Source organism: Bos taurus, chromosome 1, assembly GCF_002263795.3.
Source record: "Bos taurus isolate L1 Dominette 01449 registration number 42190680 breed Hereford chromosome 1, ARS-UCD2.0, whole genome shotgun sequence".
Lineage (NCBI taxonomy): Eukaryota > Metazoa > Chordata > Mammalia > Artiodactyla > Bovidae > Bos > Bos taurus.
The window spans coordinates 11,421,552-11,436,284 of NC_037328.1; the positions used below are offsets into that span (position 1 = coordinate 11,421,552).

Below are 14,733 nucleotides of genomic sequence, written 5' to 3' on the forward strand. Positions count from 1 at the left end.
ACTATGAGTACCATCTGGACTTCAGGAATTCGTCCTTAATGTAGTCATGTCAGAGTACATGTCAGGGCACGGCAAAGCTTGGGAGAAATTGATTAGAGACTACATCACTATGTAGTTTAGTGCTCTTTTAGTTAATCAGAATTTTTACATATATTCCCACACACTGAATTTCAGTACCCAGTTAATATTTTACTCCTTTGCTCTACCACTATAATAGAAATCTATACCACTGGTGTGCTGCAGTTCATGGGGTCGCAAAGAGTCAGACATGACTGAGTGACTGAACTGAACTGAACTGATGCAACTATGCTTAAAGCAAGGTTTAAAGAAGTAGACAAGGCTATGGTTTTTCCAGTGGTCATGTATGGATATGGGAGTTGGACTACAAAGAAAACTGAGTGCCAAAGAAGTGATGCTTTTGAACTGTGGTGTTGGGGAAGACTCTTAAGAGTCCCTTGGACTGCAAGGAGATCCAACCAGTCCATCCTAGAGGAGATCAGTTCTGGGTGTTCATTGGTAGGACTGATGTTGAAGCTGAAACTCCAATACTTTGGCCACCTGATATGAAGAGCTGACTCATTTGAAAAGACCGTGATGCTGGGAAAGATTGAGGGCAGGAGGAGAAGGGGATGACAGAGGATGAGATGGTTGGATGGCATCACCAACTAAATGGATATGGGTTTGGGTGAACTCCGGGAGTTGGTGATGGACAGGGAGGCCTGGCATGCTGCAGATCATGGGGCCACAAAGCATCAGACATGACTGAGCAAGTGAACAGAACTGAAAGAAATAGACAAAATAAGAAAAAATTTCTTAAAGTTTTCTGGATTAAAAAACTAGAAAACCCATGGGATCTTCTATAAGTGAAATCAAAAGTATTTGTCTCTACCTAATGTATATTGGCAGAAAGTGAAGAGGAACTAAAAAGCCTCTTGATGAAAGTGAAAGTGGAGAGTGAAAAATTTGGCTTAAAGCTCAACATTCAGAAAATGAAGATCATGGCATCCGGTCCCATCACTTCATGGGAAATAGATGGGGAAACAGTGGAAACTGTACCAGACTTTATTTTTTGGGGCTCCAAAATCACTGCAGATGGTGACTGCAGCCATGAAATTAAAAGATGCTTACTCCTTGGAAGAAAAGTTATGACCAACCTAGATAACATATTAAAAAGCAGAGACATTACTTTGCCAACAAATGTCCATCTAGTCAAGGCTATGGTTTTTCCTGTGGTCATGTATGGATGTGAGAGTTGGACTGTGAAGAAGGCTGAGCGCCGAAGAATTGATGCTTTTGAACTGTGGTGTTGGAGAAGACTCTTGAGAGTCCCTTGGACTGCAAGGAGATCCAACCAGTCCATTCTGAAGGAGATCAGCCCTGGGATTTCTTTGGAGGGAACGATGCTAAAGCTGAAACTCCAGTACTTTGGCCACCTGATGCGAAGAGTTGACTCATTGGAAAAGACTCTGATGCTGGGAGGGATTGGGGGCAGGAGGAGAAGAGGACGACAGAGGATGAGATGGCTGGATGGCATAACTGACTTGGTGGACGTGAGTCTGAGTGAACTCCGGGAGTTGGTGATGGACAAGGAGGCCTGGCGTGCTGCGATTCATGGAGTGGCAGAGTCAGACACGACTGAGCGACTGAACTGAACTGAACTGAACTGAATGTATATTGGAGTGAATTTTTAGAGTTAATATATATCCTACAAATACATTGCATCTCCTTCCCCCCCTCCTCCCTGCATGTTATACAATTTGATTTCACTTATATGAAGTACCAAGAATGGATAAATTTATAGTCAGAAATTACATTGGTATATGCTAGGGGTCAGGGTCAGGGGTGGGGAGGGAATGGGAAGTTGGTTTTAATGGGGTCCAGAGTTTCAGTTTAGGAAGATGGAAAATCCAAGAGATAGATAATGATAAGAGTTGCATAACAATGTGAATACTGAACCGTATACTTCAGTTCAGTTCAGTCACTCAGTCATTTCCAACTTTGCAACCCCATGGACTGCAGTACTCCAGGCTTTCCTGTCCATCACCAACTCCAGGAGCTTGTTCAAACTCATGTCCATCGAATCAGTGATGCCATCCAACCATCTCATCCTCTGGTGTCCCCTTCTCCTCCTGCCTTCAATCTTTCCCAGCATCAAGATCTTTTCCAAGGAGTCAGTTCTTTGCATCAGGTGGCCAAAATATTTGAGCTTCAGCTTCAGTATCAGTCTTTCCAGTGAATAGTCAAGAGTGATTTCCTTTAGGATGGACTCGTTGGAACTCCTTGCAGTCTAAGGGACTCTCAAGAGTTTTCTCCAAATCTGCAGTTCAAAAGCATCAATTCTTTGGGTTTCAGCTTTTTTGATAGTCCAACTCTCACATTCATACATGACTACTGGTAAAACCATAGCTTTGACTAGACAGACCTTTGTTGGCACAGTAATGTCTCTGCTTTTTAATATGATGTCTAGGTTGGTTATAGATTTGTTGTCTTGCAGTTCTTTCCTTCAAGATTCCCTGAAGCAGCACCAGCTTCCCCCTGCACTTGGCAGTTAAGACAAGGAACAGTGTCAGACTCAGTTTGTAATATTGACGGCTCCTGTAGAGGGCAAGAAACACTCCAGCAACATCATGGGGTGACACTGCCTGCCACATCCTCCCAGGAACCTGAGCCTCAAAAGAAATCCAGCTTGGGTCTCAAGCCTGCCCTGTCTCCTGAAATTTGATACTAGCCAAGTAGGTCATTTTGGATCATTAATTGGATACATAAGCCCTCTTGGAGGAGGTCACCATAACCCCACCATGGAGCCACCGAGCAGAAGACCCACAAACTGCAGAACAATTATACCAAAGAAATTCTTGCACTGTTAAGAAAGTTCCAGGACCTACAACAGACTTCTCAACCTGGGGATCTGGCAAAGTAACTGAGAACCCCCAGGGAAATTGACTTTGGAGGCCAGTGGGATTTGTTTACAAAACTTACACAGGACTGGGGAAACAGACTCTTAAAGGGCACAAACAAAACTTTGTGCTCACCAGGACCCAGGAGAAAGAAGCAGTGACCCCACAAGAGACTGACTCAGACTTGCCTATGGGTGTCCAGGAGTCTCCAGCAGAGGCATGGGTTGGCGACGGCCTGCTGGCAGGGTTTGGGGCTCTGAGTGTGGCCGTGCTTGCATGGGACTTTTTGAAGGAGATTGCCATTATTTTAATTACCTCCACCTTAGTTTGGTCTCAGGTCAAACAACAGGGAGGGAACACAGCTCTGCCCATCAACAGAAACTATATAGTTAAACATGATTAAAATAGTATGTTTTACATTATGTGACTTCTATTACACACACACACATAAAAAAAAAATTAAAGGGAGATAGCCTCTTTTTTGCTGACTTGAGTTCTTTAAGAGATGAAGATTTCTTTTTCTTTAAACTGTATTTTATTTAGTACATAACTATGTGCAGTTGATTAGCTAATTTTTGGCAAAAATAAATTGACTGCTGAGTGAATGGAAGTCACTCAGTCATGTCCGACTGTTTGCCACCCCATGGACTGTAGCCTGGCAGGCTCCCGTGTTCGTGGGATTCTCCAGGCAAGAATACTGGAGTAGGTTGCTATTTCCTTCTCCAGGGGATTTTCGCAACCCAGGCATTGAACCCAGGTCTCTTGCATTGCAGGCAGATTCCTTATCATCTGAGCCACCAGGGAAGCCCTGGTAACTCAGAACTTGACTGAATCAGAAGTTGACTGCTTGTGAACTTTATTTCACTACTGATCAAATCAGTTTATTATGAAGATTGCCTAAATAGTCATGTACTCATTTAAAACAGCTGATATTTTAATAATAAAAATAATTAAAATAGATTAACATAAATATGTTATAAATTTACTAAACTTATCCAGGTAGTTTTACATACTTAATTCTAAGGGGATAAAAGTCTGAAAAATTATATCCAGTTTTATCATCCAGTATATTTTGCCTACTTGTATTTTGTGCATATTCTTGAACTATTTTAGCAAAATTTTTTTAAACAGCTATGTTTCTAATAATCATTGATATTTCTATATGTTTCCAAATTTCACTTTTTATTTATTCCTTGCCTTTAGATACTTATGCTATAGATTATTAACTTTTTTCTTTTGATAAGACATGACTCAGACCACAGATTCCAACTAAAATTATTAAGTTACCTTTCATCTTAACTCTTTCCAGATAAGATTTTAAACTTTTTTCATATTTCCTGAAAAAGCTAGTAAGAGACACAAACATTTGCTCTTTTACCATTTAAATAAAGGATATAAGAGATAATTAGGTTTGTTTATCATTCTCCACTTTTTTTTTAAAGAAATTTGGGATAAAATGAAAATTAGCAAACCTAGAAAGAAGTTCAATCTTCTTTAGACTATAACATATAAGTAAATGTGTTAATAAATATATTTCAGCAATTATATATTTTCAAGTTAAAAATACACTCATAACTGGACACACAGATAAGGACAATATCTATCTATAAATAAATTTTTTCTAGGTTTCAATGTTCTTATTAATCAGGAATATGTGTAATACACCTTACGATATAAATGAAAGGTTCTGAAAGTTTTTTCAGTATGCTTACATTTGCAAACTGTTCTTACTCCCACGGTAATCATAAGTGTATCCTCATAAATTGATTTTATATTACGTTTCAAAAGAAGATTCTACTCTTTTCTATCCTCATAATGCTGACTAACATACTGTTATCAAACCCAGCTTGGGTCTTCTCACCCAGTGCACAGCAAAGCCAATCTACTGACAATGTATGTACAGCATTTATTGCATGGCAACCAACATGGGCCCAAGCAGGGAGAGCTAGAAACAGCTCACATTCAACATCCTGATGAATTTTAGGGAAGAGTTTTTAAAAACAAAGGGAGGGAGAGCATCACAGTGTGTATGATCAACTCATGCACAATTCTCTGGTTAATGGTGAGATAATGGGGTGACATTTCTGGAATCTCAATCATCAATCTCTGATTCCAGTCAGTCTGGGGTCTGTTTGCTGGTGGTCAGCATGCAGTTAACTTCTTCCCCCTGGTGGAGGATTTAGAGGAGAATTAGTACCTATGGAATAACTCAGAACATTATTTACAGCCCCTGAGAAGGTGGTAAAGGCCCTTGACTTGGTTTTATGGCTAAACTATTATTATTTTGTCTTGCTTGACTATCTTCCTTTGTTTCTGCACTCACTTCTCAGATTAAATCTGCTCTTTGGAACTCTGGAAGATCTAGGAGGCTGAACCTTTTCTATTAAAAATGACAATCAGGGGAAACAGGGAGCATCTGTCCTGGGGAAACCCCTGCAGGGTCCTGCTCAGTTTCAGTACCATATCGGACAAAAATCCTTAGTATTCTCTTATTATCAGATATAAACTTGCTTTTATCTTAAAACAATATTTCTGGAGTAACTTCAAATATATAGTCAAGATTGGCTGTGGTTGATGCCCTATGTGCCTGAAACATGATCCTAACAAAATTTTAAAGATGTGAGAATGGAGTCAAACCCTTTAAGGTTTGAGTACCTCCAAATGAATTTTAAATAACTGTGTTCTCGCTCTCTCATATATATACATTCATATAATATAGTTAAGATAGATAAAAACTTCTATTTTTAAAGGGACAAAAAACATTGCATGAGGTATTCAATACTCTCTAAAACAGTGGCACTCACTTAACCAGAGCTGTTAATAAGGAGCTTGGTACATGGTTGTATTTAATTAAAAAACTTCAGTGCCCACATCACTATCAATCTTCAGATAAATTAGAAAGGACAAATGGAGCGTTCAAACTTAAGCTAGTTTTCAGACACTCCTGAATTTTGTGAATATAAGCCCACAGTCCCAGATGCTGCTTTAAAACAGGACTAATATGTGATCATATTGCTAATAGGTTCCAGAGACTTCTGTGGATTTCCTGTCAACTTGTTCATAACTTATAACCTGGAAGAGACATCCAAAAAAGTCTGCCTTGAGTCTGGAGTAGACTTCAGGATCTTGATCCTTGGAATCATCAGTTAAGTAGACAGCCGAGTCATCTTAAAATAACTGAGATTGTTTTAGGAAGAGACCTCAAACTGAGATTGTGTGGGAATCTTCCAGAAGCAGATGACTGCAGAAGGAGATAGCTTCAGCATAATACTATCTAATCAAGAAGATAACTGACTACTTCTGCCCAAGTTTCATAGAAAGAAGTAAACAGAGCTACAGATTGTTATGCTTTGATCTACCTGCTCCCCTATGTACTTTGTCTTCTTAGATATTTTTCCCACTTGATTGTTTAATATTTGTAAGTGATTTACAGACACATAATACCTCTTGACAATAACAATGTCCTTAGCCTTTTTATTTGGATTGTAAAATGATCACCACAATAAGTCCAATTAACATCCATCAACACATATTTCAAAATTCTTTTTTCTTTTGATTAGAACTTTCAACACTTACTTTCCTAGCCCCTTTCAAACATGCAATATGATATTATTAACTATAGTCAGCAAAGCAAAAGGAGAAGGGGGTGCAGAGGATGAGATGGTTAGATAGCACCACCAATTCAATACACATGAATTTGCACAAACTGAGAGATAGTGAAGAACAGGGGAGCTTGACATGAGTGATGAAGCCCATGGGATAGCAAAGAGTCGGACATGACTTATCAAGTGGACCACAAGCACCTGCTGTACATTTACATCCTGATTTTCTAGCTGGAAATTTATACTTTTTGATCCTTTCACCATTACCCACTCCGCATTGCCTTAAGCAACTACCAATCTGTTCTGATTCCATGTCCTTAGCATTGATTTTCTCTGTTCCCATTCACTTCTTGACATGAGTCCAATACCTGAACATAATTTACTCATGCTTTGGCTAAGATATGTAATGAAACAGACTGTTGGGTTTGTACTCTTTCTCTGTGATGTTATATAGTGATCCACTGGTATGAGTTCCTCATAATAAATCTGCTTATTCTCTACTTGGATTTTTAGATAGTATCACCACAACAGGAAAGAAAACCAGAAATCTAGAGCCTGTTATCATGACATATCTAGGGTGGAAATTTTGTTTCTGCACTGAAACAACCCCCACAGAACATTTGTGTCTGTTAGCTTTTAACCAAACTTTTACAAAATTAGAGGTTGGCAATGAACTATGGAACTGATGGTATATACTCCAAAACTGTCTCACGAAAAAGAGCCCTATTTAAGTTCAGTTTCAAACTCTTGCACTTTAGTTCTCCTTGGTGACCTTTCTAGTACAAAATCTGTCTGTATTTGGACCATTCTCGATGAGTGATGGCTAACCATTACAAAGTTATTGGACATTCCCAAGTTACATTTTTGGCTGAAAATAGATCATGGTTAAAAAAAAAAAAAGAATCTTACTCCATTTTTTTACTACTTGAGTGCTGATATCTTTTTAACCTTTTGCTCCAAAATTGGGCAAGCTGACAAGAAATCATGGGTGCTAATCCTTCGGTGCTGGAGGGAAATTCAAACCAGGCAAAACCCTTCCTGTGTGTGAGACCCTCATGTAAGCCCCATTTTTAAGCATCTTTCAGACTTTATTTTTAAAATTACATTTTGTTATGGTAAGAACACTTAACAAGACATTTACCCTCTTCTTACATTTTTAAGTGTACAATACAGTATTGTTGACTATAGATGTAATGGTATATGACAGATCTTTACAGTTTATTTCTCTCGCATAACTGGAATTTTATGCTCATTGATTAGTAGCACCCTGTTTTCCCCTCTTTTCAGTCCCTGGGAGCCATGACTGCTATCTTTGCTTCTATGAATTTGACTATTTTGAATATCTCATGTAAGGGAAATCAGGCAGCATTTGTCTTTCTGTTACTAGCATATTTCACTTAGCATAATGTCCTCCTGGTTCATCCACATTATTTTATGCTTGAGAATTACTTTCTACATTAAGGCTGAATAGAATTTCATTATGTGTATATAAAGACATTTTCTTTATCGATTTATCTATCACTGGACAGATAGCTGTTTCCACACCATGGTTAATGTGAATAATATTACAATGAACATGAGAGTGCTAATATTGTTTTTTGAGATCCTGATTTCATTTCCTTTTGATAAATACCCCTAAATGGGATTGTGATTATATGGTAGTCCTATTTTTATTTTTTGAGGAATCTCTATACTGTTTTCCATAGTGGTTGCACCATTTTGTGTTCCCATCAATAGAGTATAAGGGCTGCAATTTCTCCACATTCTTACCAACACTTGTTCATCTTTCATTTATTTGGTAAGAGCTATTTGATTCATGTGAAATGATATTTCAGTGTGGTTTTGATTTGCATTTCTATGATAACTAATGGCATCAGATATTTTTTCATATACCTGTTGACCATTGGTGTGTCTCTGTTGGAGAAATATCTGTTCAAATCATTGTTGTTCAGTCATTAAGTCATGTCTGACTTTTTGTGATGCAATGGACAGCAGAATACCAGGTTCCTCTGACCTCCACCATATCCCAGAGATTGCTCAAATTTATGTCCATTAGTTGCACCCGCAATAAAATTCTGAGCCACTCTCCTTTCCTTGACCTCCCAAGCCATGTGGAACTTGCTTGAGAACTTTATTCTACTCTCAATTCAAGTAAAAAACCTTTTTAATCTCCTTGGTATATGTGCAGTGTCATCAGTTCCAAAGTCCATGACAAATTTTTGGTGGGGTCCATTCTGATATATTGTCTAGCTTCACCTGGAAAATAACCACAAGTAGTCATTTGAGACTTAACCATTTGCGCAGGAAATTCTTACTCAAAAGAGACAAAATTGTTAACTAGTCAAAAAAAAAAATAGTTTGCTTTAGATCTTTGCCAAACAACTTATGTGGGTTCACTCATTTAGCCAAATAATTATCTAATTAACAACAGCCTGCTCACCTGAGCAAAGAGTTTGGGTATTAGGTTCATAGTTGTCTCATCAAGATTGGTTTCAAGATTCTGGCCCTGTTGTGTCTACTCTTCTTAAATAACCGTATCATGAACTCTGGCATGAATGCACAATCATTTTTCTTGCTTTGAATATCCTGCATTGGGGGGGAAGGTATATATATATATATATATAATTAACTGATTTATATTGTTGTATGGCAGAAAGCAACATATAATTGTAAAGCAATTTTCCCTCAGTTAAAAAGTAAATTAAAAAAAAAGAGAGAATATTCTACATTAAACTGTTGGAATCCAGGGAATGAAACCTATAAATTCTCTTTCCTTTCCTCTCCTTTGATACTGTTAAGAATTTGTAAATGTGGAGTTTTTCATATCTGTAATAAATTTAGTTAACTCAGTTTTGAGTGATCAAGAGGTTTTTGTTTGTTTTTGTTTTCTTTTTAAGGGGAGGTGGTTTTTGTAATGAGTCAAGAACTGACAAATGTTATGTTTCACTCAAACTCTTAATTTTCTAATTGCTGTTTACATGGCTTAACCTAGTTTTCGAGTCACTGCTGTTTCTCCAAATTGCACCCATCTTTGACAGTGACCCCAGTATTCCATGGATAGGTTTTCTATTCTGATATACTTCTGCCTCTATCAGACCATAATTCAAGCTAAAATTCATATATTTTTGGGAATACGAACCATTAAGATCAAGAGACTGTGCATCTGCTATCTGAGGCATGGTGATTTACACAGTAAGTACTCAGTGACATGTTTATTATGCTAACAAACTCTTACTGAATATGCTATTGACAAAATTCTTTACTTCTCTCTTTATCTCCCAACATATGGTGCTTCATATCTTGTGCTAGCTGTATTCATGTAGTTGATTCTTTAAACCGGAGGGTAGAACCAATTTTTGTAAAGTAAGTATAGCACCCAGAACCAAATCTAATATTCCAAACAGAGAACAAAGAGCCTCCATACTCTTGTGACAGATATTCTATTTTTATTATCAAATCATAGAAGACTTCCCTGGTGTTTTGACAGGCACATGGTGTCTTCTACTAAGTGAAGTTGCTCACTTGTGTCTGACTCTTTGTGATCCCATGGACTATACAGTCCATGGAATTCTCCAGGCCAGAATACTGGAGTGGGTAGCCTATCCCTTCTCCAGGGGATCTTCCCAATTTAGGAATTGAACTGGAGTCTGCTGCATTGCAGGCAGATTCTTTAGCAACTGGGCTATCAGGGTAGCCCTTTGACTAAGTATACAATTAACTAAATCCTTAACATAATTTTTTTTTTTTTTACCCCCTACAATGCTAAGTTATATCTTGTGGTATTTTCACTGCTACTGCTGTTTCTTTGGACTTGGGGTGTAATTATTTTATTTTATTTAGATGACTGTAATCTCTCAAAATTGTGTGCAATCTTGATCTATCATATTCTATATTGATTATCCTTCTTGACTTTGTGCTAATCACAGATTTAGTATTATGGTTTCTAAATCTTTATCTTGATAATTCATGAACATCTGAAATAAACAGATCAAAGGGAAGAAGTTTGTGCCATAATGTAGAAGACCTACAATCATGAAAGCATCATCCTCAGTGACAAGGCCATTTGGTCATATGTGTTTCAACTGGTTGTGTGAAGAAAATCTGAATAATCTGGAAAGTGCTCTCAGATCCCTTTTTCATGCTTGGATCAGAGTCTACAGGCAATTAGTGTCTTTGAAATGAAACACTGAAACCTCTGTGGTTTGCTTACAATTCTAAGACCAACTTCACTGGTGAAATATTGATTCTTTCTTCAATCTCATCTTAAACTCTCTCTCTCTCTCTTTTTTTTTTTTTCTGGAAATCTTTCTGATCACACTTTCTAAGGCTGGGTTAGATGGTTAGAACACTCATCCAAGTGTTCCTTTTAGACTCTTTACCACTCCTATTACAAAATTTTCACTCTTCATTGTAATTGTTTATGGCACATGCTTATGTTTCACATTAAAATGTAAAAAGCACAAGAGGAAACTTTATTTTTGTTCATTAATTGTGTTTGCAGCTCCTAGATTTCTGGCTGATATATAATCAATAAATATAAAATATCATCCCAAATACATTCATGTTACTTTCTAATGGATAATTAAATATTAACTTCTTTATTTTCTATGACTGATCTAATCTACAAGCCTCAATTTCACTGAATATCAGTCACCTTAAAGTTTGAGTTTAAAAAAAAAGCCATTAGTTTTTTCAATGTATACTAAAAGTTCAACTGTCTATCAAGGGCTGATATAAAAATATTTCACATGAAGAATCAGTTTTTTCTAAGTCTGTCCATCTTTCAGTACATCCCTCCACCCTTTGTTTCTGTCTTCCAAGGTGGTATTGCTGCTGCTGCTGCTAAGTCATGTCAGTCATGTCCAACTCTGTGTGACCCCAGAGATGGCAGCTCACCATGCTTCGCCAACCCTGGGATTCTCCAGGGAAGAACACTGGAGTGGGTTGCCATTTCCTTCTCCAATGCATGAAAGTGAAAAGTGAAAGTGAAGTTGCTCAGTCATGTCTGACTCTTAGCAACCCCATGGACTGCAACCTACCAGGCTCCTCCATCCATGGGATTTTCCAGGCAAGAGTACTGGAGTGGGTTGTCATTGACTTCTCCGAAGGTGGTATTAGGTTGATGCAAATGTAATTTTGGTTTCAGACCATGAATTTTAAATCATTATAACTAGGCTTAAACCAATCTAATAAATAGTTATATGCAGGAGTGTACTGAGGCCTTCAGTTCAGTTCAGTTCAGTCACTCAGTCCTGTCTGAGTCTTTGCGACCCTATGAATCACAGCACGCCAGGCCTCCCTGTCCATCACCAACTCCCGGAGTTCACTCAGACTCATGTCCATCGAGTCAGTGATGCCATCCAGCCATCTCATCCTCTGTCGTCCTCTTCTCCTCCTGCCCCCAATCCCTCCCAGCATCAGAGTCTTTTCCAATGAGTCATCTCTTCACATGAGGTGGCCAAAGTACTGGAGTTTCAGCTTTAGCATCATTCCTTCCAAAGAAATCCCAGGGCTGATCTCTTTCAGATTGGACTGGTTGGATCTCCTTGCAGTCCAAGGGACTCTTAAGAGTCTTCTCCAACACCACAGTTTAAAAGCACTGAGGCCTTACAGAGCATCAAAGAAAGCATTCTTCTGAACCATGAAGTCTTCTGGATTCCTTGGCTCAGTGAAGTGGCTAGTTTCTCTGTAATAAAGAATTTGGTTGGCCTTTGTCCCAGTTATTAGAAAGTGAAAGTGTTACTTACTCAGTCATGTCTGACTCTTTGTGACTCCATGGGCTGTAGCCCACCAGGCTCCTCTGTCCAAGGGATTCTCCAGGCAAGAATACTGGAGTGGGTTGCCATTCCCTTCCCCAGGAGAGTCTTCCCAACCCAGGAATTGAACTCAGGTCTCCTGTATTGCAGGCAGATTCTTTACCAACTGAGCAATCAGGAAACCCCAGTTCTTAGAAGTAACCTTTAAATCATTGAAAGCTCCCTGGGTAATAGAAATATCTTTTTTATGGTGGACTTTATGGGTTTATGGACTTCTCAAGTGGCTCACTGGTAAAGAATCCACCTGCCAAAGCAGGTGACTCAGAAGACGTGGGTTTGATTCCCCAGGTTGGGAATTTCCCTCAGAGAAGGAAATAGCAACCCACTCCAGTATTCTTGCCTGGGAAATCCCATGGACAGAGGATCCTGGCAGGCTATAGTCTACACGGTTGCAAATAATTGGACATGACTTAGTGTCTGATTACATGTATGCAAACCGGGGGTTTATGCTCATGAGTTACCTCATGTTGGAGTTATAGATAGATTGTGCTAATGATGATGACTCTGGATAGTTGCTCAGATCAGAAAGACCAACCAAATGACTGGGGGATTCTGGCTTTGAATCAAGTGGTATCAATTCAACCCATGGTGAAACGAGATTGAACTCAGTCATGTGGGCAATGATCTGATCAGTCATAACTACATAATGAAAGCCTAGTAAAAACTTTGGACACCCAAGTCAGAAGAGAATCCCTCATTTGCAAAATACTCTATATATCATAACATATCCATGTACTAGGAGAGTAAAATATCCTGACTCTATAAGGAGAAGCCACTGGAAGCTTTGAGTCTGAGATCCTTTGAGACCTTGGCCTATGTGTCTTTCCTTTGGCTGGTTCTGATTTGAACCCTCTTGGCTGTAACAAAACTGTAATAATAACACTTTCCTGAATTCTGTGAATCATGGTAGCAATTAAAAACCAGAGGGAACTCTCAAATTTACACTCACTTGGACAGAAGTGAAGGTGGCCCTGGGAACCAGGGTTTGTGGCTGGTGTCTGAAGTAAGGGTAGTCTCAAAGAGGAGTGTACCCTTAGCATTTGAATATTTTTCTAATTCTAGGTGTTAGTGTAGAAGACATTGCAGTCTTAATTTCTGTGCTGGTAGATGCTGAACAGTTCTTGTAATGATCCTAGCTCTTTGCAGACCCACCATTCTTTGTAGAATGCCTATGGTTGTTATCTAGAGGATTTGGTTAATCTGAGTCACTTGAAAATCACAGAGAGCTTGGTGCACTGCTTGAGATTCATATGTCCATCTGCCAAATCTCCTGGCATGCCATTATCCTCTTATTGAAAGCTAGCGCTACTGAAATTTCCAGAGTGAATTTTGTGATGTGCCATCTAGACTCCTTTTAGGACTAAAAGACTTAATCCCTTAACTTTTAAGGAGGTTGCTAACTACTGTTAGATGACAGCTCTCTCTAGAAAATGCTCCATACCAAAGTCAGCTGTGTTGCCCAAGGTTGTATCCTCTTTCTAGAGATAACCTGCATTAATGATGATAGATGCAGGGATATTAAACCTCACCTTATTACTACAATGAAGGCAGTATTGAAGGGTCATCATAGCTTCAGAGATCCTTATTAGGCTTGGCTAGAGCTCTGTTTGGGTTACATCACAATTCAACTTCTCCTTCTGTCCAATCCTGCCTCATTGCATTTCTCTTTGAAGCTGCCATGACTCTGTGATAAAGTTCTTGCATGTTAGTCTCAGCTTCATCTTGCCAGGACCCCAAGCTATAATCATTGCTGCCAGGAATGGTCATAGGAATAAAATACAGAATCCAGGAACTTAGTCATCTTCTAGCTCACACCTATAATCCATGGCTAGCATTAGATGATCACAGAAGACTCTGGTACAAGGGATCAAAACTGTTGTTAAAACTTTCTCTCACAGTGAACTGGATTGGTGTATCACTGGAGAAGGATGCTCTAGCAAGGGTGCTGTATTGTAACTTTGAGAGATACGGGGTAAGTAACAACTGACATAAAAGATTGTGAACTCAAGCAGCTGTTGCTAAGTGTAGTAGATGCTTAAAGGAAAGATAAGCAAAGGGTAACTGATTAAACAGCAATTAAAAATTAAATGCGAAAGCGACAGGCTTCCTTGGTAACACAGTAAGCTGTAATTGCAACCAGAAATCAGTTAAAGCTGAAAACCAGACAAAGGACTTTGTGATTAAAGTACCAAAGTGTCAAAGAAAGTTAAACAGTGAACTAAGGCAATTGTCCTATGTAAAGTCAAGACTCTAACTGAGAAATAAAATGACTTAGGTATGTGATAAAGATAGCTGGGTTAAAATACTAAAAATTTCACATTCACAGATTCCCCTAGCCCATCTGTTCATGTAGAAGTAGCCCCCACCCCTTCCTATTAAGGGTTAGAATATTCCCTCCACTGTAGAGGATCTCTGTTG

The 14,733-nt window shown here is 38.7% G+C and overlaps 1 long non-coding RNA gene across 1 annotated transcript; it reads right to left on the reverse strand.

Annotated features, from left to right (window-relative positions):
• Positions 1-8,644: 8,644 nt before the first annotated feature.
• On the reverse strand, positions 8,645-13,914 carry LOC132346259 (uncharacterized). Its single transcript, XR_009496032.1, has 3 exons — positions 13,845-13,914; positions 8,940-9,085; positions 8,645-8,755 (listed from the first exon to the last, which is right to left on the reverse strand). It is a non-coding gene; the product is annotated as an uncharacterized lncRNA (long non-coding RNA).
• Between the last annotated feature and the right edge of the window lie 819 nt (positions 13,915-14,733).